The following is a 23,546-nucleotide window of genomic DNA, read 5'->3' on the forward strand; positions in this document are numbered from 1 at the left end:
CCCTTTTTTTCATAAAAATTCGTCAGTATTATGCGAGAGAAAAGAAAACAAGAGTATAAAGAAAAGACTTCTTTTAAGTGAGCGTAATTACATATTAAAAGTATATACGTATATAGGGCGTATTCATGGTTGACAGAGGATCAGAGATATTTTATTTTTTATAGAATCATGCGTTATTCAAATACCAGGATAAGATGTTTGACAATCGTTTGACAATCCTAAGCACAATTATGCAAAATATTTCTTGACAGATTCAGAATTTACGGGGTTCGGCAACTCGTTGCCATCCATGTTTGTCAACGTCAACGCCCCTCCGGTGAACGCCCTCTTCACCACATAGGGGCCTTCATATTTTGGGGTCCATTTTCCCCGAGGATCTAGGTTCTTTAAAATAATCTTCTTAAGCACCAATTCCCCCTCTCGAAACTGTCTGGGTCTCACCTTTTTACCATACGACTTTATCAGTCTTCTTTGGTATAGTTGCCCGTGGCATATTGCTGTCAACCTTTTTTCTTCAATGAAATTCAGCTGGTCATATCTTTTTTGAGCCCATTCCGAATCCTCTATCCCTGCTTCCATCATAATCCTTAATGACGGAATCTCGACCTCTACGGGTAAGACAGCTTCCATACCGTATACTAGAGAGAAGGGAGTTGCACCAGTGGAAGTCCTAGCCGTGGTTCTGTACCCGTGCAACGCGAATGGTAACATCTCATGCCAATCTTTGTAAGTCAAGGCCATCTTTTGCACGATTTTTTTGATGTTTTTATTTGCGGCTTCAACAGCGCCATTCATTTTCGGTCTGTAAGGCGTGGAATTATGATGTTTAATTTTGAAATGCATACACATTTCTTCCATGGTTTTGTTGTTGAAGTTTTTCGCGTTATCCGTAATGATGCGCTCGGGTAATCCATATCTGCAGACGATGTTATTTTTCATGAACTTCGTTACCACTGTTCTGGTTACACTAGCGTAAGATGCAGCTTCAACCCATTTGGTGAAATAGTCAATGGCGACGAGGATGAAACGATGGCCATTCGAAGCCTTTGGTTCGATAGGCCCAATGACATCCAAACCCCACATTGAAAAAGGCCAAGGTGCCACCATTACATGGAGCTGTTCGGATGGCGCGTTCATGTCATCTGCGTAAATTTGGCATTTGTGGCACTTTCGGACATATTTGATGCAATCAGATTCCATCTTGATCCAATAGTACCCCATCCTTAAGATCTTCCTAGCCAAAGCATGTCCTCCGAGGTGGGTTCCGCAGAACCCTTCATGTACCTCTTCCACTAGCTGCTGATTGTAAGGAAAGCATACACATCGGATTAAAGTGGTATCGTGATTCCTTTTATATAAGATGTCTCCGCTTAGGAAGAAACTTGTAGCCAATCTTCTTATCGCCCTCTTATCATTATTAGTTGCCCCCTGGGGGTAGATCTGTTCCTGTATGTAGTTCTTGATATCATGATACCATGGTTTCCCATCGACCTCCTGTTCTATATTCCCACAATAGGCCTGGTCTTCATGCAACTTAATCTCGATGGCCGGTAGTTTTTGACATTTCTCTAGTTCAAATGCGGAGGCTAAGGTTGCTAATGCGTCTGCCATTTGGTTTTCCAATCGGGATACATGTTCAAATTTGATGAAATGGAAACTTTTGATCATTTCTTGTATATGCTCTTGATATGGGATGAGTTTACTATCTCGAGTTTCCCACTCCCCATTAAGCTGGTTGATGACTAAAGCCGAATCTCCATAAACTTTCAAATTTTTTATTCCCATTTCTAACGCAGCTCGGACTCCTAAAGCGCATGCTTCATACTCAGCCGTATTGTTGGTATTCTGAAAACATAGTCTTGCTGTGATAGGGAAGTGTTGACCTTCTGGTGATACCAAAACTACCCATATCCCATGACCCATGGCGTTGGACGCTCCATCGAACCTCATTGTCCACACGTTAAGGGGATTTTCATCTATCTCGACAGCCACAATGTCTTCATCTGGGAAGGACACCTCCATCGGGTGGTCATGTTCCACGGGGTAATCAGTGAGAAAATTCGCGATCACCGAGCCCTTTATTGCCTTTTGAGCCACATATACAATGTCATATTCAGACAATAAGACTTGCCACCTGGCCAACCTTCACGTTAATGCAGGTTTTTCGAAGATGAACTTAACCGGGTCCATCCTGGAGATCAAACACGTAGTATTATTTAGCATGTAATGTCTCAATCTCTGAGACGCCCAGGCTAATGCCGCACAAGTCTTTTCTAGAGGGGAATATCTGGATTCGCAGTCGGTGAATTTTTTACTGACATAGTAAATGGCATGCTCTTTTTTCTTTGTTTCGTCATGTTGTGCCAAGAGTGCACCCATGGAATTATCGTGCGCCGTTAAGTAGAGCAACAACGGCTTATCCGGATTAACGGGCTGCAATATCGGTGGATTTTGCAAGTATTCTTTTATCTTGTCAAGGGCTTTTTGACAATCCGGATTCCATTTGGAAGGATTGCACTTCCTTAGTAACTTGAAGATCGGCTCGCAGGTCGAAGTTAATTGAGCTATGAAACGAGCTATATAGTTCAACTTCCCTAGGAAACCTCTCACTTCTTTTTCCGATTTTGGGGGAGGCATCTCAAGTATCGCCTTGATTTTGTCTGGGTCAACTTCAATCCCTCTTCTACTCACAATGAATCCTAGGAGCTTTCCAGAAGTAATGCCGAACACGCACTTCGAAGGGTTTAGTCGTATTTGAAATTTTCGGAGCCGCTCAAAGACTTTCCTTAGTACGACCACGTGATCTTCATTTGCTCGCGATTTTGCTACCATATCATCCACGTATACCTCCATTTCCTTATGCATCATGTCATGGAATATAGTGACCATCGCCCTTTGGTACGTTGCCCCTGCGTTCTTTAACCCAAACGGCATCACCTTGTAACAGAAGGTTCCCCATAGGGTTACGAAAGTTGTTTTTTCTCTATCTAGCATATCCATCAAGATCTGGCTGTAGCCTGAAAATCCATCCATCAAGGATAACATATGGTACCCGGCGGTGTTATCCACCAATACGTCAATGTGGGGTAACGGAAAGTTATCTTTCGGACTGGCTCGATTCAAATCCCTGTAATCTACGCACATCCTTACCTTTCCATCCTTTTTTGGAACTGGTACCACATTTGCAACCCATTCTGAATAATTAGATACCGCTAAAAAGCCAGCATCAAATTTCTTCTTCACCTCCTCTTTTATTTTTAACAATGTTTCCGGCTTCATTTTTCTCAATTTTTGTTTCACCGGTTTGGATTCAGGTTTTAGCGGTAACTTATGCACCACAATGTCTGTATTTAGACCGGGCATATCTTCATATGACCATGCGAACACATCCTTATATTCCTTTAATAAGCTTGCTAGCCTTTCTTTGATGTCTTGGTCCAAAGTTCCATTTATCTTAACTTCTCTGGGCTCCTTTTCCATCCCTAAGTTTACTACTTCTAGGGCCTCAGCTTGTGGTTCCATGGTTTTCTTTTCTGCTTCTAACATCCTTTCAATTTCTGTAGGGATTTCTTCCTCAATTTCTCCTTCAAAGTCCATTTCATAGACCGAATTATCGAAATTGCCAATTGGTTCATAATTATCATGATTGTCAAATACCTCATCACTGCTCCTGAATGCACACATCATAAAAGGAAAAAGAAAAAAAGAAATAATAAATATTGGTATAGATATATGAAAAGACAAGAAAGATGGTCGTAGGTGTGAAAACTTGCACTTTATTGAATAACTTTTTATTGAAAAAGAAAAGGGCGCCAGATAACATTTCATTCTTTAAACCTTAGGCATAATTTAAAGAAATTAACGCTTATTATTACTTTTTTACAGGAAGATCATAAGTTTTCCAATTCTGGAGCTCTCCTTCACAAACAGACACCCAGTCACTTGGTCCTGGATCACCCTCGTCTTTCCCTATCACTGAAATGACCATCGTCCCGTCATTTAGCGAGAACCTCCCCTTACTTATGAAAGCACTGCTTATGGGAGGAAACTCCCTTTTATCTTCATTGACCTCCCTATTTTCCAACCTAGCAAGGCGGGCTTCTCTTTTTTGTTGTTGTATCTTCCACCTTTCGTGCCTAGTAGCGTGGTATCCCAATCCTACTCGAAAGTAGTTTGCCAAAGGTTCCAAACAATCAGCCCTTCCTTGATTATCCTTTCCTAAACCTCTTTGCGCCTGATAATGGCTTCTTATCATTTCCCTGGCCATTGCCATTACTGCCTTAGAGTGTCGGGGCATAAAAATTTGCGGCCCTTTGGTAGTATAGGCTGCGCTTGCAACCTCGAAGGTCTGAAATGAGCTTTCGATTGACTCTTCGGCGACGTCGATGTAAGGCATCGAAGGGCATTTGCTTATCAAGATATCCTCCTCCCCAGATACCTCTATTAGCTTCCCATTCACTATGAACTTGATCTTTTGATGTAACGAAGACGGGATCGCTCCTGCAGAATGGATCCAGGGTCTTCCAAGCAACAAACTATATGCAGGGGTGATGTCCATGACTTGAAAGGCGATGTTGAATGTCACTGGTCCAATTTGAATTGGCAACTCCACATCACCTATCACCTCTCTTTTAGTTCCATCGAAAGCCCTGACTAGAACGTTGCTAGGCTTTATGTATGAACTATCCACGGGCAATCGAGCTAAAGTCGATCTGGGCATGATATTGAGGGATGACCCATCATCAATCAACACCCTTGCAACAGCGTGATCCTTGCATTTAACAGAGATATGCAGCGCCTTGGTGTGCCCCGTACCCTCCATCGGTATTTCATCATCTGTAAAGGTGAGATAGTTGGATGCTACCACATTACCTACTATATTATTCAGGTTCTCCACCGATATATCATGGCATACATATGCCTGGTCCAAAATCTTGAGTAAAGCTGCTCTATGGGATGTTGACGACATTATCAATGACAATAAGGATATGCGAGCCGGTATTTGGTTCAATTGTTCAATCACTCTGTACTCGCTTTGCTTTACCAACTTTAGGAATTCACAAGCTTCATCCTCCGTAACAATTTCCTTAGTGGATGACTTATCTGAGGTATCGAATTCTTTCTCCAAAGGGTCCTCTATCGTATCACCCTCTTTTGCTTTTCCTTTTCTACGCCTTTCTGTATTTTCTCGATGTCTCTTTTCTACTTCCTCTGATGTGAAACACCGGCCACTCCTAGTCATTCCCGTCGTTCCAGAAATGTCAGCCAAACCCTCCACGTGACTGGTACTACAATTTTGTGGTACTACCATACTATCATACTTCCAAGGTACTGCCCGTGTACTCTCAAATGGGAAAGGAGTTGGAGCCTGAATGATCAACTTTGTCATGAAAGTAGATTCAAGATCCCCAACGAGAGCTGGTTGCCTTCCATCATAGTTAATCACTATAGGAACCGGCAATGATGATTTCTCCCTTTGCACCATGTTCACACCTGCTACTCTCTGACTCGATGCCTCAAAAATTAACATCTTCGCATCCATACATTCTTGGACCTTTTGCTTGAACTGATCGCATTCCGTGATTAGGTGTCCCACTTTCTCCGCGTGATAGCTACATGTGGTTCTCCCTTCAGGATGTTCCTCGAGTAGTCCTATTTTGCACATTATGCGGTATAAGTGTTCCATTGGCATCATTATTTCCTCTACTTTGGTCTTGACCAAGCAATGATCATCATTCGTCACCGCATTCACTACCTTTGCATCATGGTTAGGAAGTGGATTCTTATTCACGTCTGGTTTCTGATCTCGTTGATTGAACTTTAACCATCCCGCTTTGACCAGTTGCTGAACTTTTCTCTTAAAAGCAGTGCAATTTTCGATATTATGCCCTAACACTCCCGCATGGTATTCACACTTGGCATTAGCATCGTACCATTTAGGATATGGCGGTGCCATGGGTTCTATAGGACTAATTGACACCTGTCTGCTTTGGAGTAGTTGGGGAAGCAGTTCAGCATACGTGATAGGAATTGGATCAATCGACTCCTGGGGTCTCCTGGCCATGGTGTTTTGGGAAAAGTTATTCCCCTGATTGGAAGTATTGTTCCAATTCCTTTGTTGCGAACCCCCTGCGGCGTGTGCAACAAACCCATTTTGAGGTATGTTTGGGGTGAAAGCGCTTGGTCCCTGAGAGAAGTTAGAATATTCTGTAGATGGATACCCGTGAATCATATGTGTCTCCTCTTCTTTCTTTTTTCCTACGATACCCTTCCGAAAAGCATTCTTGTCTGGCGAACTACTCTCTAATTTTCCCTTTCGTATGGCCTGCTCTATCCTTTCTCCCGCCACAGCAAAATCAGAAAAGCTCCCAGTTGTGTTGGCTAACATCATGTTGTAAAAGGGTGGTTTAAGAGTATCCAAAAAGCTAGATATCATTTCTTTATCGGACAAAGGTGGGATCACCTCTGCCGCCTTGTCTCTCCATTTCTGGGCATACTCCTTGAAGGTTTCAGAATCTTTTTTCTCCATGGTCCTCAGATCCTCTCTATTAGGGGCCATATCCATGTTGTGTTTGTATTGCTTCATGAAAGCGTCTGCTAAGTCTTTCCATTTGCGAATATGAGCTCGATCAAGTTGGGTATACCACCTTAATGCCGGCCCCTTAAGGCTTTCTTGAAAAATATGCATTAAAAGCTTATCATTGCTGGCTTAGGCTGCCATCTTGTTGCAGTACATTGTCATATAAGTTTGTGGACAAGAAGCCCCTCTAAACTTCTCAAATTCGGGAGATTTGAATTTGTAGGGTATCACGATATCTGAAACCAGACAAAGTGTCGTAGCGTCTGTGGTTCCATTGACCCCTTCGATGGCCTTCAACCTTTCTTCCAGCAGACTCCTTTCAGTAGCAAACTTTCTCAATTCATCCCTTATTTTTACATCATCAAGATCTGGGACGACGGGTGCTTCTTGATGAACCTCTTCATTCCTCGGTATTTCAATAAAAATAGTATCTTTCTTTTTCCCGTGAGAGGAAGAAGAGGTCCCAGCGCCGTGTGATTCAGGCGCTTTTTGAGTCTCTGTTGTTGATTTTCCTTTCACAATATCCATTAGTTGAGTCATTTGACCCTTTAGATCTGCTAGCCCAGCCAACTTAGCCATTTGTTCCTTTAACTCTTCCATTTCTTTCCTCATTTCTTCATATGCCTCTTCGTTCATCATTCTTACTCTCGCCCGGGTTTCGTAAAAATGAGCCAGGGGTGATTATATCGTTCTTGGCGAACTGCTGGCGTTAAAATGAATTGTTAATTAAAATCTTTATTTTCATGATTTATGTATAGCAAGGAGAGAAGAAAGAAAAACCAATGACATGCAGACAAATACTTATATGAAGATTACAATACATCAAAACAAGTTTTCTCACACAATATCCAAAATATGACATAACAGATAATATTCAATAAAATCTCGATCAGAATCTTCATCCGTGATTGCCATAGAACTCTAGTTCTCTGATGAGTCCGTCAAGATAACATGATAAACTAACTCCACTAGCATCGGCTATCACTAGCTGGTCTTTGAGTTGTGCTAACTCTTGTGCTATGCATCGAGCTCGTGCCGCAGTTTCCCTGAGAATGGTCATGGCCCTCTTAATTTGTTCCTTCGTCAAGTCTCCTTGTTCTTGATGGAGTTTATCCTGATCATACAGCCGCTGCACATCGTCCCATATGCTATTCACTTGTTGCTGGCTAGACTGATATAAAGCTCTGAGTTCCCGGATCTGGTCTTCATTCTCTCGAAGTTTTCCAGTTGCTTCCTCAACACAAAGTTGGTGTTTAAGAGCTGCCTCATCTCGTTCATGGATTACTAAATCCCTTTCATAAATCGCTGCATTCCTCTCATGGATTACCAAGTTCCTCTCGTGGATTGCCGAGTCTCTTTCATGCTCTACATAAGCTATTCTCCTTTCTAACTCCTCTATCCTCATTCCCATCATCCGTTCCTCAAGTGCTTCAAACCCATCAATTGCCATAGGCTGAGCGTCAACAACTTCATCTAGGTTGGTGGATCGAGGCAACTCGTTAGATTCAAAGACTTCATCCTCTTGCAAACATAGAGTGAGTTCAGCCGCAAACCTTTGGTGCCATGAAATATATTCTCCGCTAATGCCCCCGGTCTGGTCCCGATTTGAGATAACTTTCAAGTTTTCCCAAGCTTTTATTACGGCATTGACTTTGTCCCTCGTGTTTGTTTCTCCATAAGTGAAGTGGGCTTGATCCAGACCGTACGTAGTTGGAACAAATTGACGAGATCCGGCCTGTCTTCTTACTAAGCAAGGGGCGTATCCGGTTCCTCCCCATGGACCTAACAAAGGTACCCAAAGGAATTCGCCACAGCGATATATGGTGTGAAGCTTTTCCTTCCAAGCCGGTAACCACACGATGTCGGACGAGTCTATTTTCTGAAGGATTCTAGACCATTCTTTTTTCGATGGACGTTTCTTTGGCCATATAGCTTCCCCAAAATCTGTGACATAGTTCTTGTACTGGTTGTAACTCTTATTGTATTTTATTTCTGGGAAGCCAAAGCGCTCCGGGCAGTGAAAATGACTTAGAGCCCATATGCATAGCAGTGGCGCGCACCCCACGAACCTTCCACCTCTATTGATTCTGCAATAATCTAAAGAACGGAAGGTTTCCGCTAATATCCCTATTACAGGGTTTACACCTTTAGCACCCTGAACCACCTTTGAGAAGTAGACAACAACCGCTGAGTCTACCCTTCCTAAACATCTTGGAAATAGCACTAGACCATAAAGTAATAAAGCCAGCATCCGAGTTCCATTGTCATTGCAAAGATTATCTACTGCAAACGCCATCATCTTAGGTACACTGAATTCTCGATCTGTTTCCCACCCTTCTATATCCTTGGCTTGAAGCCCTATCAATCTGGCTAGCTGTTTCTTTGCCTTTTCATTGTTATTATAAGCGAAGAGTCTGCTTTCCTTGGTCAGCGGGATATGAGTTAAACAGTGGTACTCTTCTAGGGTGGGAGTCAAATCGTTCATACCGAACATGAAACATCTGATGCTAGGATTCCAGAATTGGACCAATGCCTTAAGCATAGTGGGGTGAGTTGGTACATATATCAAGTGTCGTATCCACCCATACTCATGGGAGAAAGCCCTCACCACTGCAGCTGGTAACATCCCAAATATGTTTTTTAACTCCTCTAAATCATTTTGGTTGAAATCTGTTTTTACCCGGTCGGGAGTCACATTTACAGCCGCAACATCTCCTAGCCTTTGTTGGCTCTCTCTTGACCATGTCTCCACTGCCCTTTCTTCGAATATTTCGTAAGTAGGTAATTCCATTGAGATTTTATTGAATATCCTGTGTTATGCATATTTCAGATAAAGGGTTATATAAAAACAAATAAAAAAAAATAAAAAAAATGTATAAGTGATGATTATGCATGGTTGAATGATATGCGCCTCTTATTACGATTAAGATATGACAAACAGATTTCCCAGGAAAAGGATATCATTCATAACGATAAGGTATCACATATTTTTTGAAGAACATGTGAAGGATGACTGTTCCTTCATCTAGACTAATCCCTTTTTACACTTTACCCCTGTGGTAATGGGCCCTAATCGATAACGTTTGAACAGAACTGATACTAAGACGTGTCATCCTCCTCCAAAAGTTATCTTTACAAAATATTTGCCCCATCATGTGCATCTATCTGAATGAAACAAGGGTGATTGGTCCCCCTTTTTTTTCTTTTTTCTTTTTTGGAACTCATCACCCATTGTTTCATTTTTTACAAAATCCTACATTCCAAAGGGGACTTCGACAAAATGATATGGCCCTAAGAAGTAATCGGCTGGCTTCAACCTTTCCTTTACAAAATATCTACTAATATATGCATCTACTAGAATGAAATGATAGATGGCTATCTTCATCATTTTCTCTATGAAGATCAATCCACTATCATCTCGCTTTACAAGGCTCCTAATTTATATATATAACAAAAAAAGAAGGATGAAGGCTCGTCTTTCTTGTTCAAGGCTGTATTCCCCTTTGTCATCTTCACCCTGCTGGGAGGACACTACCAATCTGCCTCAAGGGCTTCTTGAAGCCCTCCGATCACCATATCATCATTGAGGAATTCGAAAATATCCTCGGGTAACTGCTCGTGACGCTCCATGTCGAGTTCTTGCATGACTTGTCCTGGTGCTGCTTGGCCTATCGGAGCCATCAAAGGCTCAACATTCTGATTGATTTCAACTCCCAAAGGTTGGCTACCATCACCCATTTCCATGGGTTCCTGATTAGTGGACTCTGAAGACGCCACCTCTTGCTCTCTCGGATCCCCCTCTTCGTCCTCTTCTTCGCTATCCTCTTCTGGCTGGGATCCTCCTTCCTCATCATCTTCTCCCTCTTCACTGTCCTCTTCTGATTGGGATCCCCCTTCTTCATCATCCTCCCCACTGTCATAATCAAATGGGATCGGCTCCCCTGCGTTCATTGGCTGGTCGTGTTGGAGTATGTTCTCATCTTGGATTAGGTCTAAACCGTTCATAGCTAGCGGGGCCGTGTAGTAATGAGTTGCTGCGTGCCTTTGCGAATTTATCGCCCCCAATGGGATGACTGAGGGGAGAAGCTTGACCCTACCATCAAAATGGTAGTTTATGGGATTCATCAATATGGTAATTGTTATACATCATCAACCTTTGCTTGACATCCAGCCAAGCATGCCTGTTCCTAATCGGGTCTTGCATGGGGTTGATGGCATAGTTGCTCTCCAGATGGACTACATATCGATTTAGGATGTGAATCCCATCCTCCCGCATTTCTAGCTCCTCCCTGATGTCAAATACAAGAAGCCCGTATGGGAGTTTCGGGGCGACATGGAGGATCTCGAGCCACTCCTCATAGTCCCCGTACTTCAAAAGCCAATCATTAAAATAAGAGACGGCCCAGGGGTTTTCAATCCAGTAGTGAATACAATGTATCGTCCATGCCTTATCTAAAATGAACCCCATTTTCCCAGCTCGAGAGAGGTACCATAGTAGTGAATAAGCTTCATGCGGAAATCCCAGCATATCCTCCGCTGCCGTATAAAAGCAGTTCAAGTGTGGGAAAGTAGGGTGCCAATCCGTGAACTTGACTGGGGCATTATGTATCCCATAATGATGAAGTAGGATGTTCTGGTGAGTTTCGACCATCTCTCTGGCCCTATCTTCTAAAACAGCTCGGGTGATGTTTATCATAACGTCAGGGGGTAGCTCATTGTCCATAGGAACGTTCCCTATCGGGTGATCCATTTTCCTGGTGAAATGTGTTTGTTATATCTTTAATTTTAATAAGGGGTCATGCATATGTATGTACACATGAGGTAGCATACGGGTGGCAAAATATCACGCAAGACTGTATTGTACCATATTTCTATTGATATATATATGCATGAGTGAGTACCTAAACGTTTTTCCTAGAGGGTAATTGCTATTGGTAGCTTTGGTCTAATTCTAACGGGTGGGTTCTCAAACCACTTTTTGATACTAACCCCCGAACCGGGTTTAGTAAAATCTTTCTCACCAAAACTTGGGGAGAAAGCGGTTTGAGTTGAGAACGTTTCACGGGCCTAACCAGGTTTCCCATGGCGGCACCCCTACTTTGTTCTCACCTAAAATCTTAAAAAAGGTAAGACCAGAACCTGGCCTTTGAGTGTTCGTGTGATAGTGAGGATTATGATATGTATTGAACAATGTGATAAATAAAAAAAATGACATAATAGTGAAAATGAAAATACATCGCATATATTAATAAAACAAAAAAAAAAAAAAAACATACAAAACAAACAAACAAATTAACACAAATCACATATTAAATTAGTTTGACAGGTCCCCAGCAGAGTCGCCAGCTGTCGCTACCGGATTTTTCAGGGGCACGAACGCCGGAAGCTAAATCGGTTAATAGTTTTTCCTAATTAAAACTATTTTTTAGAGTCGCCACCAATCAGAATTAAGGCGTGATTGGACACCGGAAATGGTTGAATTTTAATGGATAAGGGGGTCTGCGAAATTGAGATTTTAGGTTCGTTTGTCGGTTACGTGTAGGGAAGAAAAACTTGATTAATCACCCTACCCCGCCCAAATATTGGTACTAAAATATGTGATTTTTATGTTAAATTTATTTGATTTATCTCGATTTTATTTACTTTAAATATAGACGTATAATTTTATTAATTTTCGATAGCGTCTAATTTATATTTCTATAACATAGCCACATAAATTAGTTCGTTTACCGCTCTCATACCCCTATAACATAGACGTATAAGTTGAGATACTCCGTTTGAATTAATTTTTTTATTTTTTTGAATCACTTTCATACCTTTATGACATAAAAGTATAAATCGATTCGCGCCAACTTTGTTAGTTTCGTACACGTTTAACTTATATCCCTATAACATAGGGTTATAAATCAAGTCGGTTAATTTTAGTTAATTTTTATCTTAACCGATTTTTTTTACACCCCCATGACATGGACGTATGACTCGGGTTGTTCGTTTTATTAATTTTGTTTTAGACCAATTTTACATCTCTAAACGTAGACGCATGGATGAAGCGGATAATTATCGGACGGACTAATTAGTACGCAAAAGACCAATCAGTATGAAAACCATTTAATTAAATCGAATTGGTCACATTGAAGCATGATGTAGTAGTAATCATTAAGATAGGTAAAGAATAAATTATGCAGGACTTAATTAATTCCAACAAGCTTATTATTTATTAATTTGAACCTATGCAAACTAAGCCCATGAATCCAATTAAATTGAGAATGACCCGTCTAATTAATATGTGAAGGAGAAGTGGGACATTAAAACAAAATCTATCAATTTGTTTTCACTATTATCTAGGCCCAAATAACTGATTTCCGGATTCTTTTTATTTAGCCCAACCTTTAACCCTAATTTACCCTAATATAAATACCACTATACTAACCATTTTTGACCTGGCCTCCCTCTTTTACTCTTTGGTCGACAGACAAGCCTCTTCCCCTTATAGACTCCTGCTATTCACCCCTCTCAACCCTAGTCTTTTCCCTCTGCTCTTTCTCTTTTCTCTTTCGCAAAGAGTTGCGAACTCCACCGCCTAGGCTTGCTCTGCCGCCCCCTTACTCGGCCGACGATGGAATCGCTGCTGTCCCGACAGCAACGGAGCGTCCCCCTCCTTCTCTCCGTCTTCCGTTTCGAAGCCGGAGCGCAGGGTCTCCCTTGCGTTTTGCACAGATCCGTTCAGATCTGTCCGTCCGCGGCTATATCCTTGGTAAGTCCTCGCTTTTTCCCCTATTCCCTTTCTTTTCTTCCTAGTTTCGAGCGTGTCGGTCTGATGGCCATTTCTTTTGGCGTTTGCAGGCGAAACAGAGCTGATCCGCCTCTGATCCGCGCCGCTTAGGGAGTTTATAGGCGGACGGCAGTCGCTCGACTCCTTAGGAGTCCGACCCACCCCCGATCTGGTCTCTCCTAAGGTAAATCATGTCTGAGGTATATTTCTTTTATTTATGTTCGTTCCTTCCCCGTTTCTTAACTTTTTCTCATGTTCTCTCGAGTTCCTAGAGTTCGGGATGCAGGTCTTGGCGACTCATTAACTTATTACGGACCAGAGGACGCGGGGATGGTTTTTTGTTACGAATATTGTGCTCAACTTGTATTGTGATGACATTTATGGGGTTTTCCAGATTCGTTAATGAAGAAATTTGTCTCCTACTAATTTGTAATGCGTTTTTTGTCTATGGTTGTGAAAAAGGGTCTTCTTTTTTATAAAGTTGGTGTCTTTATCTTTGGTTTTTGGAGTGAAAGCGCTGAATCTGGTGTTATTGTGAAAAAAGGGTCTTCTTTTTTATAAAGTTGGTGTTTTATCTTTGGTTTTTGGAGTGAAAGCGCTGAATCTGGTGTTATTGTGAAAAAAGGGTCTTCTTTTTTTATAAAGTTGGTGTCTTTATCTTTGGTTTTTGGAGTGAAAGCACTGAATCTGGTGTTATTGTGAAAAAAGGGTCTTCCTTTTTTATAAAGTTGGTGTCTTTATCTTTGGTTTTTGGAGTGAAAGCACTGAATCTGGTGTTATTGAGAAAAAAGGGTCTTCCTTTTTTACAAAGTTGGTGTCTTTATCTTTGGTTCTTGGGCTTTTAGGGCTTTCACTGTAATAAAAATGTCATCTTTTTATTTATTTATAAAGCTTCTGTCTTTATGGGTCTTAGGGTTTTCATTGTAATAAAAGAGTCATCTTTTTAGGATCCTGTGTGTTTTTCGAAAAAAAAGGCTCTACCTTTGTAAAGTCTCTATTTTTATTTTGTATGGTTTAGTTAAAGAAACCAAAGTGGTGTAAAAGATCAAAGGAGTAGACTTTAGTGTTTAGACATCTCAAAGGGTTCTTTCAGATCTGGAAAATAGGTATATTTTCCAGATCCTTTGATCTTAGGCATTTCTGAGGCCTTTTGTTTGGCTTCCAGAACCTGGAAACCAGAAAAATGTCTTTAAATGCCTTTCCCTTGATGTTTAGACATTAAAGCCTCCTCCTTTTCTTTATTAAAGACATGGATCTGAGACCATTAATGGAAACTTTAATGATTTTTGTCTTTAGAACCTAGAGACAGAACCATTAAGGTTTTAATGGTCAAGAATTTCTACTTTTGGAAAGGAAAAAAAAACAGAGATGAATATCACAAGAAGAGATGAAGTAGGTTGATAAAAAAACAAAAAGGAAATATACAACAATAAATATAACAGAAAGTGACAAAGGAACAGAACAGAAAGTGACAGGAGTAGAAAGGGAAAGGGTGATCTTACCTTTTTGGAAGACCAGCAAGAGAGAAGGAGCTGCAGATTTTCCTAAATGACCTTCTCCTTTTGTTTTTTCTCCCCCTTATTTTGGGTCCACAAGCCTCTTTATATAGGCAGATTCTTCAATTATTTAGCATAAAGTACTTATTAATTAGTGTTAAACTCCATTAGTTAGTTTAGTGTATTGCAAATATTAATGGATAGCTTATGGGCTTTGGATATGGATTTGGGCTTTTGGACCCTTATAATTTCTCAAACCATTTAATAAGATATAATGTTCATTCATATTTGTTATTTTCATTACATAAACATTTAGTATATAGATTTTATTCTGTTTTTTAACCACTGAACCGAGAATTTACAACTAAAAAATTAATTACTATTTTACAATTTGATCGTTTCGTATTTTTGCTATAACTCTATTAATACAATTAAACATTATTTCATTCATATTTAATCAAAGAAATAACATTCTTTTAATTAATAATGAACATCCTGATTAATCGATTTAATCTTTATAACATAAACATTTAATCGATTATAGGGATTATATACATAATTTCAGTTTCCTTTTGCAAATATTAATTTATTAAGTAATTGTCAACAATAAAAATATTCACGAAATAAATCGGCTTAAACTAGTGAAATCAGAAAAAACATGATAATTTATCCCGGACAAAATGAGACTTGATCTCGACTAATCCAAAATTTCATAAATGGTGTATAGAATGCATGATAAATATAGAACTTAAAGAAATGTCGAGTCCGCATGTATCCACCACGCCATACTTTCACAAATGTATAGGTCCTTGTGAAAATCATCCTCGATCAAAACCGTCCTTGCTCGACGGTGTAACCCATTGGGCCAAAAGGACTATTTAGTTCTTCGCAAGAAGATGGATGCTCACGATGTAGTCGCGAAGTGGAAATTTCAGCATCCCATCTAAACCTCCTTCTATAGAATCCTCTGAGATCAAGCCTCACAATTCGATTCTGTTATTATCTGATTATTCCTTGAGATCTAGTCTCGCAATTCGTTTCTATTCGAGATGGAAACATTTGTTCCGTAGAATCCTCTGAGATCAAGCCTCACGATTCGATTCTGTTATTTTCGATCTTATTATTCCTTCGAGATCTAGTCTCGCAATTCGTTTCTATTCGAGATGGAAACATTTGTTCCGTAGAATCCTCTGAGATCAAGCCTCACGATTCGATTCTTTTATTTTCAATCTTGTTATTCCGTTGAGATCTAGTCTCGCAATTCGTTTCTATTCGAGATGGAAACATTTGTTCCGTAGAACCCTCTGAGATCAAGCCTCAGGATTCAATTCTGTTTATTTTCGATCAGGATATTCTTTCGAGATCTCGCCTCGCAGTTTCATCTCTATTCAAGATAGAAATGTCTATTTCCTCCGAATCTCCTGAGATCAAGTCATCGGGATTCGAACCCTAATCACATGGATCCCCTGAGATCGAGTCTTGGAACCGACATCTATTTAAGATAAACAACATTTAAAAGCGTGCAAAATGTATATCTAGGGATACTTTGCATATCTTTATTGCATAAAGTTATACAAAGGGGGGCAACTGTAGATACCCATTTTGTCCGGGATAAATTATCATGTTTTTTCTGATTTCACTAGTTTAAGCCGATTTATTTCGTGAATATTTTTATTGTTGACAGTTACTTAATAAATTAATATTTGCAAAAGGAAACTGAAATTATGTATATAATCCCTATAATCGATTAAATGTTTATGTTATAAAGATTAAATCGATTAATCAGGATGTTCATTATTAATTAAAAGAATGTTATTTCTTTGATTAAATATGAATGAAATAATGTTTAATTGTATTAATAGAGTTATAGCAAAAATACGAAACGATCAAATTGTAAAATAGTAATTAATTTTTAGTTGTAAATTCTCGGTTCAGTGGTTAAAAAACAGAATAAAATCTATATACTAAATGTTTATGTAATGAAAATAACAAATATGAATGAACATTATATCTTATTAAATGGTTTGAGAAATTATAAGGGTCCAAAAGCCCAAATCCATATCCAAAGCCCATAAGCTATCCATTAATATTTGCAATACACTAAACTAACTAATGGAGTTTAACACTAATTAATAAGTACTTTATGCAAAATAATTGAAGAATCTGCCTATATAAAGAGGCTTGTGGACCCAAAATAAGGGACAGAAAAAACAAAAGGAGAAGGTCATTTAGGAAAATCTGCAGCTCCTTCTCTCTTGCTGGTCTTCCAAAAAGGTAAGATCACCCTTTCCCTTTCTATTCCTGTCACTTTCTGTTCTGTTCCTTTGTCACTTTCTGTTATATTTATTGTTGTATATTTCCTTTTTGTTTTTTTATCAACCTACTTCATCTCTTCTTGTGATATTCATCTCTGTTTTTTTTTCCTTTCCAAAAGTAGAAATTCTTGACCATTAAAACCTTAATGGTTCTGTCTCTAGGTTCTAAAGACAAAAATCATTAAAGTTTCCATTAATGGTCTCAGATCCATGTCTTTAATAAAGAAAAGGAGGAGGCTTTAATGTCTAAACATCAAGGGAAAGGCATTTAAAGACATTTTTCTGGTTTCCAGGTTCTGGAAGTCAAACAAAAGGCCTCAGAAATGCCTAAGATCAAAGGATCTGGAAAATATACCTATTTTCCAGATCTGAAAGAACCCTTTGAGATGTCTAAACACTAAAGTCTACTCCTTTTATCTTTTACACCACTCTGGTTTCTTTAACTAAACCATACAAAATAAAAATAGAGACTTTACAAAGGTAGAGCCTTTTTTTTCGAAAAACACACAGGATCCTAAAAAGATGACTCTTTTATTACAATGAAAGCCCTAAGACCTATAAAGACAGAAGCATTATAAAAAAAAAAGATGACATTTTTATTACAGTGAAAGCCCTAAAAGTCCAAGAACCAAAGATAAAGACACCAACTTTGTAAAAAAGGAAGACCCTTTTTTCTCAATAACACCAGATTCAGTGCTTTCACTCCAAAAACCAAAGATAAAAACACCAACTTTATAAAAAAGAAGACCCTTTTTTCACAATAACACCAGATTCAGCGCTTTCACTCCAAAAACCAAAGATAAAGACACCAACTTTATAAAAAAGAAGACCCTTTTTCACAACCATAGACAAAAAACGCATTACAAATTAGCAGGAGACAAATTTCTTCATTAACGAATCTGGAAAACCCCATAAATGTCATCAGAATACAAGTTGAGCATAATATTCGTAACAAAAAAACCATCCCCGCATCCTCTGGTCCGTAATAAGTTAATGAGTCGCCAAGACCTGCATCCCGAACTCTAGGAACTCGAGAGAACACGAGAAAAAGTTAAGAAACGGGGAAGGAACGAACATAAATAAAAGAAATATACCTCAGACATGATTTACCTTAGGAGAGACCAGATCGGGGTGGGTCGGACTCCTAAGGAGTCGAGCGACTGCCGTCCGCCTATAAACTCCCTAAGCGGCGCGGATCAGAGGCGGATCAGCTCTGTTTCGCCTGCAAACGCCAAAAGAAATGGCCATCAGACCGACACGCTCGAAACTAGGAAGAAAAGAAAGGGAATAGGGGAAAAAGCGAGGACTTACCAAGGATATAGCCGCGGACGGACAGATCTGAACGGATCTGTGCAAAACGCAAGGGAGACCCTGCGCTCCGGCTTCGAAATGGAAGACGGAGAGAAGGAGGGGGACGCTCCGTTGCTGTCGGGACAGTAGCGATTCCATCGTCGGCCGAGTAAGGGGGCGGCAGAGCAAGCCTAGGCGGTGGAGTTCGCAACTCTTTGCGAAAGAGAAAAGAGAAAGAGCAGAGGGAAAAGACTAGGGTTGAGAGGGGTGAATAGCAGGAGTCTATAAGGGGAAGAGGCTTGTCTGTCGACCAAAGAGTAAAAGAGGGAGGCCAGGTCAAAAATGGTTAGTATAGTGGTATTTATATTAGGGTAAATTAGGGTTAAAGGTTGGGCTAAATAAAAAGAATCCGGAAATCAGTTATTTGGGCCTAGATAATAGTGAAAACAAATTGATAGATTTTGTTTTAATGTCCCACTTCTCCTTCACATATTAATTAGACGGGTCATTCTCAATTTAATTGGATTCATGGGCTTAGTTTGCATAGGTTCAAATTAATAAATAATAAGCTTGTTGGAATTAATTAAGTCCTGTATAATTTATTCTTTACCTATCTTAATGATTACTACTACATCATGCTTCAATGTGACCAATTCGATTTAATTAAATGGTTTTCATACTGATTGGTCTTTTTGCGTACTAATTAGTCCGTCCGATAATTATCCGCTTCATCCATGCGTCTACGTTTAGAGATGTAAAATTGGTCTAAAACAAAATTAATAAAACGAACAACCCGAGTCATACGTCCATGTCATGGGGGTGTAAAAAAAATCGGTTAAGATAAAAATTAACTAAAATTAACCGACTTGATTTATAACCCTATGTTATAGGGATATAAGTTAAACGTGTACGAAACTAACAAAGTTGACGCGAATCGATTTATACTTTTATGTCATAAAGGTGTGAAAGTGATTCAAAAAAATAAAAAAATTAATTCAAACGGAGTATCTCAACTTATACGTCTATGTTATAGGGGTATGAGAGCGGTAAACGAACTAATTTATGTGGCTATGTTATAGAAATATAAATTAGACGCTATCGAAAATTAATAAAATTATACGTCTATATTTAAAGTAAATAAAATCGAGATAAATCAAATAAATTTAACATAAAAATCACATATTTTAGTACCAATATTTGGGCGGGGTAGGGTGATTAATCAAGTTTTTCTTCCCTACACGTAACCGACAAACGAACCTAAAATCTCAATTTCGCAGACCCCCTTATCCATTAAAATTCAACCATTTCCGGTGTCCAATCACGCCTTAATTCTGATTGGTGGCGACTCTAAAAAATAGTTTTAATTAGGAAAAACTATTAACCGATTTAGCTTCCGGCGTTCGTGCCCCTGAAAAATCCGGTAGCGACAGCTGGCGACTCTGCTGGGGATAATCAAGCTAATCCAAGATGTGGTTTGTATTAAGTTGCTTGTTTGTTTTATTTGTTTTATTTCTTTAATATATGCGATGTATTTTTATTATTATTATCTTATTTTATATTTATCACATTATTTAGTACATGTCATAATCCTCACTATCACACGAACACTCAAAGGCCAGGTTCTGGTCTTACCTTTTTTAGGATTTTAGGTGAGAACAAAGTAGGGGTGCCGCCATGGGAAACCTGGTTAGGCCCGTGAAACGTTCTCAACTCAAACCGCTTTCTTCCAAGTTTTGGTGGGAAAGATTTTACTAAACTCGGTTCGAGAGTTAGTATAAAAAATGGTTTGAAAACCCACCCGTTAGAATTAGATCAAAAGCTACCCATTTGTCTTCAATAATACCTTTTAGGAATACATTTTTCTATAATAACATTACTTTAACCTCGGATCTTTAATATAATTATAGTATATCTCACTGATACAATAATTACCCATTTATCTATTTAAATATTGGTTATTTAATTTAATTGTTGTATAATTTTTTTTGAAATAAATATGTTATTACTTTTCTAGGTTGTTAAAAAAAATTCACTTTTATTTCAAATTTATTAATTAATACACTGATTAAATTTCTGGTGAGATTGAAAAAATTTGGTCTTACAATTGTGGTTATTAAATATATAAAAAAAATCAAATTAATTTTACTTTCATATTAGTAAATATGCGTATATGTCATATTCTCAAGGAAAAAGCATTTTTTTTTTATTTTTGTTTGTTTTATAAAAAATCATATAAGCTTAATTAGATTCATCATATATATATACTTCATTATCGGTCAGGTTCTGATTGATGAAAAATTATCTTCTATTAGTCTAGTCTAGATCTCTAATACAAAGTGGTTGAAACTTCAATTCTTTTTTTTTTTTTTTTCTCCCAACTATTATTCAAAAAAAACTCTTGAGGAATTCTTCAAAAAAAAAAAATTTTGACATTATTTTTAATATTTGCAGTTTTTTTTTCAACACTTAAATAAATATTTTTTTATCAAAAAAAAAAAGAAAAAAAGAGGGAGACAGAAGAAAAGAAAAAAGAGAGGAAGGAGAGGGTCAAAAAAAGCATGTGGGATATGTCAAAAAGAAGCAGAAAAATAAGATCATGTAAGCCATCTTCTTTGTCTTTATTAGTTCTTTTCCTCTACTGTTTTCAAACTCAGTTATTCATCTACTTCTACCATTTTTAAAATAACAATAAAATTTATTTTCTTCTTTTAAGCTTTTAAAGGATGAGTTTTTAAGAAGCCAGTATCCAAATACAAAGATCTAGTTCTATCTTTCTTATTATTTCAATATTTTTCTTATCTTTTTCTGATCTAGTGTATATCATTTTCATCCCATTTTCCTTAAAAATGTTAAAGATGTAAGAGGATTCACAGATCTGGAAAATAGGTTCTACTTTCCAGATCTGAAAATCCCAGCTTTGAAAAATTCAGCCTTTTTTGTTATTGTAATCCTCTTCTCATTCATCTATCTCATTTTCTTAAAAAAAACATTAAAGATGCAAGGGATTCCAAAAGATCTGGAATATAGGTTCTACTTTCCAGATCTGGAAATCCCCTGCTTTAGAAAAATCATATCATTTGTTATTTCACTCCTTTTTATCTTTTTTTCTTAGCCATTGTATCTCATCTTCATCTTCTTTCATTCATTCACTGTTCGACTCTTTTGCTTCACATTAAAAATACATTTACAATGCAACAAAAAAAATGAGGTTATACTCTTCCTCAGATCCAGACCAAAAAAATAAGAAAAAAACAGAATCTGCAACTAAACCAAAACCAAAAGATAAAAAGGTTTCTGAAAAGAGTAAAACACGGCATCTCCATTTCAGATCAACAGCAAGTCCTTTTTCTAAGGAAAAACACAGAATGTCACAAATAAGGGTCTTTGTTTTCTTTAATCTGTAGTAAACCCATGAGTCACCACCAACCTGCAGTGCGGGTCCAACGAACAAGAAAAGAAATAAATCAGTGACATTTCCGTTAACGACGAAAATACGAAAAGGAAAAAACACAATAAACATTATTTACCTCAGGAGAAACCAGATCAGGGGTAGATCGGACCTCTAGGGAGCCGAACGATGGCCGTCCGCCCTCTGCAAGGGCCGCCCGTCTGTAAACCCTACGGACAAGGTAGATCGGAGAAGTTTAGCTCCGTTTCACCTGCAAAAACCGAGGAAGTTTAGTCACCGGGACGTCGGACTTGAGCCGAACCAAGCAGAGAAAAGATTAAAGAAAAAAAACTCACCGACTGAACCTCCACCACCGATCTCCCTCCGCTAGGAAAGCCATCGCAGATCGTGGGATCAACAGAGAAGGAAAGAAGGATGGCGGCCGTGGCTCACGGGTCTTCGAAAAGGAAGTTGAAGGATGAAGATGGAAGAAGCCATGGATAGTAAAGAAGCTTTAGATCTTCTCGAAGGTTGAAGAAGATTCAGAAATAGAGGCTGCCATGGGAGAAGGTGTTAGGGTTCTGGAAAAGAGAAGAAAAGGAGAAAAAGGTGGAGGGAAGTCGGAGAAGCAAGTGAACGAGAGGGAAAGGGACGCCATTGTCGAAGCTTTGAGCTTCCAGGCTTAGGGTATCCGAGAAAAGAAGAGAGAAGAGGAAGAATAAGGAGATAGGTGGCTGGCAATCTAAAGATAAAACCCTAAAAACTCAAATATATACCCTACTATTTTAGATTCCCAAATTACCCCCGCGAAATCTCGTTTTGATACCTTCCTTTTCTATAATTTGTGAATTCGGCCCCACATCATTCTAACTGTTTAGATCAAGTCCCTCCGTATTACATTTCGCCCCCTCCCTGTTTATTTAATTCTCCAATTCGACTCTTTTCATTTTTGTTTGTTTCAATTTAGCCCCTCCTAATTACATTTCGCCCCCTCCCTGTTTATTTAATTCTCCAATTCGACTCTTTTCATTTTTTATTCTGCAATTTAATCCCCCCATGTTACCTTTGATTTCCTTTGATAATCCAAATTGTAATTAAATCCCTCATGTTTTAATTAGGTCCCTAATTATTTGAGATAAGCTAGATTAGGCCCTCTTTTAATTGTCTAAAATTCTAATTTAACTTTCCAATCCCTTTTAATTCATTTCTAATTTGGACCCTTCATCACTTAATTTCATATTACTTACATAGTTCAACCAATTTATTTTCACGTAACATATGTGTTATATCATTAGTAAAATATCATTTGTTTTCATATGGTTAAATTTAATCTACCTTTTTCTTTTACGAAAAAATAAACGATTTGATTTATAGCTCTATGTCATAGAGATATAAACCAAACGTGTACACTATAAAGTTAAGATGAATCGATTTATATTTTTTATGTCATAGAGGTATGAAAACGATAATAAAAAAAATAAAAACTTAATTAACGTGGAATGTTTCAATTTATATGTATGTGCTACAAGGGTATAAAAAATAAAAAAGGGTAACGAGATAGTTCGTTATTTCTATGTTATAGAAATAAGAATTAAACGTTACTAAATAAACAAAAACTGAATGAGTTAATTCACAGTTCTAGTATGTTATAGGAATATGAATTAACCATTACCCAAATTATATAAAATTAAACGTTTTAATTCGT

General features: G+C 38.4%; 1 pseudogene; it reads right to left on the bottom strand.

Moving 5' to 3' along the window:
- Window positions 1-228: 228 nt before the first annotated feature.
- LOC136217426 (uncharacterized) lies at window positions 229-7,219 on the bottom strand (annotated as a pseudogene).
- Between the last annotated feature and the right edge of the window lie 16,327 nt (window positions 7,220-23,546).

This window comes from Euphorbia lathyris, chromosome 2, assembly GCF_963576675.1.
Source record: "Euphorbia lathyris chromosome 2, ddEupLath1.1, whole genome shotgun sequence".
NCBI classification, from domain to species: Eukaryota; Viridiplantae; Streptophyta; class Magnoliopsida; order Malpighiales; family Euphorbiaceae; genus Euphorbia; species Euphorbia lathyris.